Below are 5,787 nucleotides of genomic sequence, written 5' to 3'. Positions count from 1 at the left end.
GTTTTGATTATGGCCCTTTCTTCTTTTTGGATGTGTGTATTTATTGCTATAAAATGACCTCTGAGCACTGCCTTTGCTGTATTCCAAAGGTTCTGGTAGGATGTGTTTTCATTCTTGTTTGATTCTATGAATTTCTTTATTCCATCCTTAATTTCTTCTGTAACCCAGTAGTTTTTGAGCAAGGTGTTCAGTTTCCATGTGTTTGATTTTTTTTTTCCCCTTGCTTTTTCTGTTGTTGATTTCTGCTTTTATTGCTTTATGGTCAGAAAAGATGCTTTGTAATATTTTGATGCTTTGGATTTTGTTAAGGCTTGATTTATGGCCTAATATGCGGTCTAGTCTGGAGAATGTTCCATATGCGCTGGAAAAGAAAGTATACTTGGCTGCTGTTGGGTGGAGTGTTTGGTATATGTCTATGAGATTAAGTTGTTTGATTGTAGCATTTAGCTCTTCCATGTGTTTGTTGAGCTTCTTTCTGGATGTTCTGTCCTTCACTGAAAGTGGTGTGTTGAAGTCTCCTACTACTATTGTGGAGCTGTCTATCTCTCTTTTCAGAGCCGTTAGAGTTTGTTTTATGTATTTTGGAGCCCTGTCATTAGGTGTGTAAATATTTATTATAGTTATGTACTCCTGGTGTATTTACCCTGTAATCATTATATAGTGTCCTTCCTTATCCTTTGTGGTGGATTTTACTTTAAATTCTATTTTGTAAGAGATTAATATCACCACTCCTGCTCTTTTTTGATTGTTGTTTGCTTGATATGTTTTTTTCCATCCTTTGAGTTTTAGTTTGTTTGTGTCTTTAAGTCTAATTTGTGCCTCTTGTAGGCAGCATAAAGATGGATGGTGTTTTTTAATCCAATCTGCCACTCTCTGTCTCTATTGGTGCATTTAGTCCATTTACTTTTAGTGTAATTATTGATAGGTATGAGTTTAGTGCTGTCATTTTGGTGTTTTTTTGTGTGTGTTGTTCACAGTTTCTTTGTTCCACTTAATTTTGTGTGTGAGTCATTTTTCTTTATGTATTTTCTTTTCATCTTTTTCATTGTTGTTTTGGTGTTTGCTGAGTCTTTGTATTTTTTTAGTTTTTTAAATTTTGACTTGTAGGATTGTTAAATTCCTTTGTGGTTACCTTAATATTTACCCCTATTTATCTAAGTTTATACCAGTCTTTTATTTATTTATATCTCCTTGACTTCCTCTCTATGTGAAAAATATACGTCTACATTTTTATGTTCCTCTTTTTTGTTTTAATGTTGTCATCTTTTAAATATTGACATCTGTTTTCCTATTTTCAGTGTTTTAGCTTTGATTTACTTTTGTGACTTCCCTATCTGGGTTGATATCTGGTTGCTCTGTCCTGTGTTCTAGTCTTGGGTTGTTATCTGATGTTACTGATTTTCTAGCCGGAGGACACCTTTATTATTTCTTGTAATTTTGGTTTGGTTTTTGCAAATTCTCTAAACTTCTGTTTATCTGGAAATGCCCTAATTTCGCCATCATATTTGAGAGACAGTTTTGCTGGATATATAATTCTTGGCTGGCAGTTCTTTTCCTTCAAGTCTTTATATATGTCATCCCATTGCTTTCTTGCCTTCATGGTTTCTGCTGAGTAGTCCGAGCTTATTCTTATTGACTCTCCTTTGCAGATGACTTTTCATTTATCCCTAGACACTCTTAAAATTCTCTTGTTATCTTTGGTTTTGGCAAGTTTGATTATAATATGTCTTGGTGACTTTCTTTTTGGATCTACCTTATGTGGGGTTCAATGAGAGTCTTGGATAGATATCTTGTCATCTTTCATGATATCAGGGAATTTTTCTGACAACAAATTTTCAACAGTTCACTCTGTATTTTCTGTTATCCTCCCCTGTTCTGGTACTCCAGTCACTCGTAGGTTATTCTTCTTGATGGAGTCCCTCATAATTCTTAGGGTTTCTTCATTTTTTAAATCCTTTTATCTGGTTTTTCCCCCAATAAGTTGGTGTCAAGTTCTTTATCTTCAATCTCACTAACTGTGACTTCCATTGCCTCAATTCTGCTCCTATGACTTTCTATTGAGTTGTCTAATTCAGATATTTTATTGTTAATCTTTTGGATTTCTGATTGCTGTTTCTCTAAGAATTATTGCAGCCTGTTAAATTTGTCATTATGCTCTTCTCTAATCTTTTAATTTCCTCTATCGCATGTTCTGCATTTTGCTTAATTTCCTTCCTAATTTCTTGAAGAGTTCTGTATATTAATCTTTTATATTATGTAATTCCAAGAAATTTTCCGCCTCTGGAAAATTTCTAGATTCTTTATTTTGGGAGCTTGCTGAAGCCATCATGGATTGCCTCTTTATGTGATTTGATATTGACTGTTGTCTCTGAACCATCAATGTTATTATTTTTATTTATTTTATGTTTTCTTACTGTGTGCTAGCTTCTTGTTTTGTTTTGATATGCCCAGATAGGCTGCTTATATGAGCTAGTTTGATTATTGGCACCTTTGAAACTCTAATATCCTGTCACCAGTTGGTTAGATCTGTTACTAGGTATGTGAGCTCAGGAGTCTGCCCACTCCTCCTGTATAGATTCAGCTCAGGGGCCCAGGTAGATAGCCACCAAGTGTGTGGTATAGGCTCTCACTTACAGTCCTAGGCATGCATGGGTGATTGGTGTAGGCATAGGCATCTGGCTGCATCTGGGGGACACACTCTCAGGAAGTCAAGGGGCTGATGGTTGTCTCTGAGTGTCCAGGAGGAGGGCATGCCCTGTTCCCTAGAGCATGGAGGTGGGTGGGTTTTGCAGCTGGACTATGAGTACCCAATGTTGTTGGCTGCAAAGACTAGGGGGAGCCCTTATTCATGGGCCCCTATTGCAGGTGGCTAGGTGGCTTGGGTGGAGCCACCAGTCCTCAGGTCCCTGATGTGGGTAGGTGAAGACCCTGCTTAATGGGCAGAGTAGTGTCAATTGTCAAGAACCTGCCACTTCACAGTTGAAACAGTTAGAGTTCCAGTATATGCCCTGTTGTACTGCCATGAGGGCCTACACTGTTGAGATGGACCCTCACAAGTCTATGCAGGGCGAAAGGCACTCAGAGTCCGTGGATCCCTTATGCTTGTGCCTTTGCATAAGAGCTGTGCCTACCCTGGGTTCTTGGCTTAGGGGAGCGGCAGTTTATTTTTTCCCCTGTTTGTTAATTTGTTCACTCTCCAAGGCAGGGAGAATGGCTCCAAGCGTGTGACGGATCCTACTTCCAGCCCAGGGGACTCATCAATTGTTAAGCCAGTCTGGGACCCAGCGCAGAGCAGGGGGAGGGGAGGTAAATGGGAGAGAGGTTTTTCCCTAAGGGGGTGTTTTTCATCCACGTAGTAAACCATACACAAGTACTTATCGTTCTCAATTGGGGGCTGCTTCTCACTGGTTGTGGGTTGCCATGTAGACTCTCAGTGGCTGGGTCTCTCCCAGTGTGGAAAATGCGCCTCCTGAGCACGGCTGCTTGCGTGCTTCACTGCTCACCCCCAAGCTGTTCAGGCCTGAAGGGCTCAGGCTCTCACCAGGTCAGGTGTAGCAACTCTTCGCTGCTTCCCCTGCCACTCATTCTGGTTCCCCACCTCTGCCTTTGATATTCAGTGCTCCCAGATTGCCATATATAATCAAATCACTTGTTTTTTTGAGTCTCTGTTGTAAAAGTGTCCACTGGAAGCATCTGACTTCTCTGCTGTCTTGCCCCCCCCCCCCCCCACTGAAGTCTTTAAACCAAACAATAGGTTAGCTTTTTTAATAAAGATATTTTCCTTGAACATCATGCCCTTTTGAATAACATTTGATCATTATGGGATCAAAGTAACAACAAAAACTCAAAAGGTCAGATAAGAAGTTTGGGGGCCATGAGTTCCTGTTAATGGACAAGAATCAACTTGCAAAAGGATGGCGAGAGTGGTTGTACAACCTGAAGAATGTAGTCACTTTCACTGAACTGTACTTGTATACTTTGTTGAATTGGTGTATGTTTTGTTGTATATACTTTCAACAGTAATTTAGAAAAAACTCTCTTCATGTGATTCTAATGTGCAACTGGTGTTGAGAATAACTGTTTCAGAGTTAGAAAGAAGTCAATGTTGTATGTGTTTGTTTTCAAGGAATATTGTTAAATGAAAAAGTAATTTTAAGTGTGAGCATATATGATTCCATGCATGTTTAAGAATAATAAACAAACTCTCATCTTGCCTTTTCTTTTATATGTAAAACGATTTCACTTTTTAAAAGTGACAGAATGATTCATTTTATAGATATAAAAAATTATTTAGCAAATTTCTTATTGATTCCATCTATTGGCTATAATAGAGTTGTAATATATATTCTAGTATATTTATGAGTATTTATTTTTGATAAATTAGTAGCAGTGGTATTTCTGGAGCAAATGTCTATATGCGTGTTAATTATTATTGTTGTATAATAAGTTACCCTAAAATTTAGAAGCCTAAAAAATCATTTATTGTGCTCATGAATTCTTGAGGCCAGGAATTTGGGTGGGGCACAGCAGGGATGTCGTTTGTCTGTTTCAAGACGAGTCTAGCCTCAGTTGAGAGTGATTCAACATCTGGGGCAGGAATCATAAAGGCTCATTTCCTCATATGACTGACTCCTGGGCAAGAAGACTACGACTGCCTAAAATACACCCCCCCAAAAAAAAAAACACTCTCCATGTGATTTGACTTCCTCATAGCTTATTGGTCTCAGTATAGTTAGACATCTTACATGACAGCTGAGGGCTCCGTCAGTGTTCTAATCTCAAAAGTCATACAGTATTCCTTCCACAATATTCTGTTATTTTAAGAAGTCGCAAGCCCACCCAGACTCAAGAAAAGGGGGAAAGGTCTCCACATCTTGATGGAGAAAGACAATGTCACCTTGTTGAAAAGCATGTGGGAGAGGACTGACATTTTGCAAAATATCAATCTGCCTGAAATGGGTTGAACAGTGTACCAAAAAAATTCATGTCCACTCAGAATCTCAGAATGCGACCGTATTTTGAAATAGGGTCTTTACAAATGTAATTAAGATGAAGTCATACTGGATTAACGTGGACCCTAAATCCAATGACTGGTGTTCTTATAAGAAGAGGAGAGGACACTCAGAGAAACAAAGAAAAAGGACATGTGAAGATGGCGGCAGAGATTGGAGTTATGCTGACAAACGCCAAGGAATATCTAGAGTTCCAAAAGTTGAAAGAAGCAAGGAAGTATTCTTTTTTAGAGTGTTCAGAGTGAGCATGGCCCTGCTGACACCTTGATTTTGGACTTTGAGCCTCCAGAATTCTAAGAGAATAAATTTATGTTCTTTCAAGCCACCCAATTTGTGATACTTTGTTATGGCAGCCCAAGAAAACAAGACTGTCACTATGTCACATGCATTTAAAATTTTGATGGATACTGTCAAAATGTGTTTCAGAGAAAGCATAATAGATTGCACTCCTACCAAGAGCGTGAATGTCTGTTTCTTTGTACCCCTGTCAATTTTAAGTATTATCAAACTTTAAGTCTTTTATAACCTAAAAGATAAAACAAGATATCTCATTGTTAATTTACATTCCTGTAATAATGAGAGAGGTTGGACATCTTTCAAATGCTTATTGATCATTTCTATTTCTTTGTCTCTTAACTCTTACAAACCTTTGTAATTTTTATGTTTTTAAACAGTTTTCCTATTGAATTGTATGATCTTTTGCTACATTAAGAAAATTAGTCCTTAATATAAATTACATGTAGGGAACATTTTACTGAGTTTGTCATTTGTATTT

Source organism: Trichechus manatus, unplaced genomic scaffold (genome assembly GCF_000243295.1).
Source record: "Trichechus manatus latirostris isolate Lorelei unplaced genomic scaffold, TriManLat1.0 scaffold00051, whole genome shotgun sequence".
In the NCBI taxonomy this organism is placed as follows: Eukaryota; Metazoa; Chordata; class Mammalia; order Sirenia; family Trichechidae; genus Trichechus; species Trichechus manatus.
The sequence above is the reverse complement of the archived record's forward strand: the minus strand, read 5'-3'. Positions refer to the sequence as shown.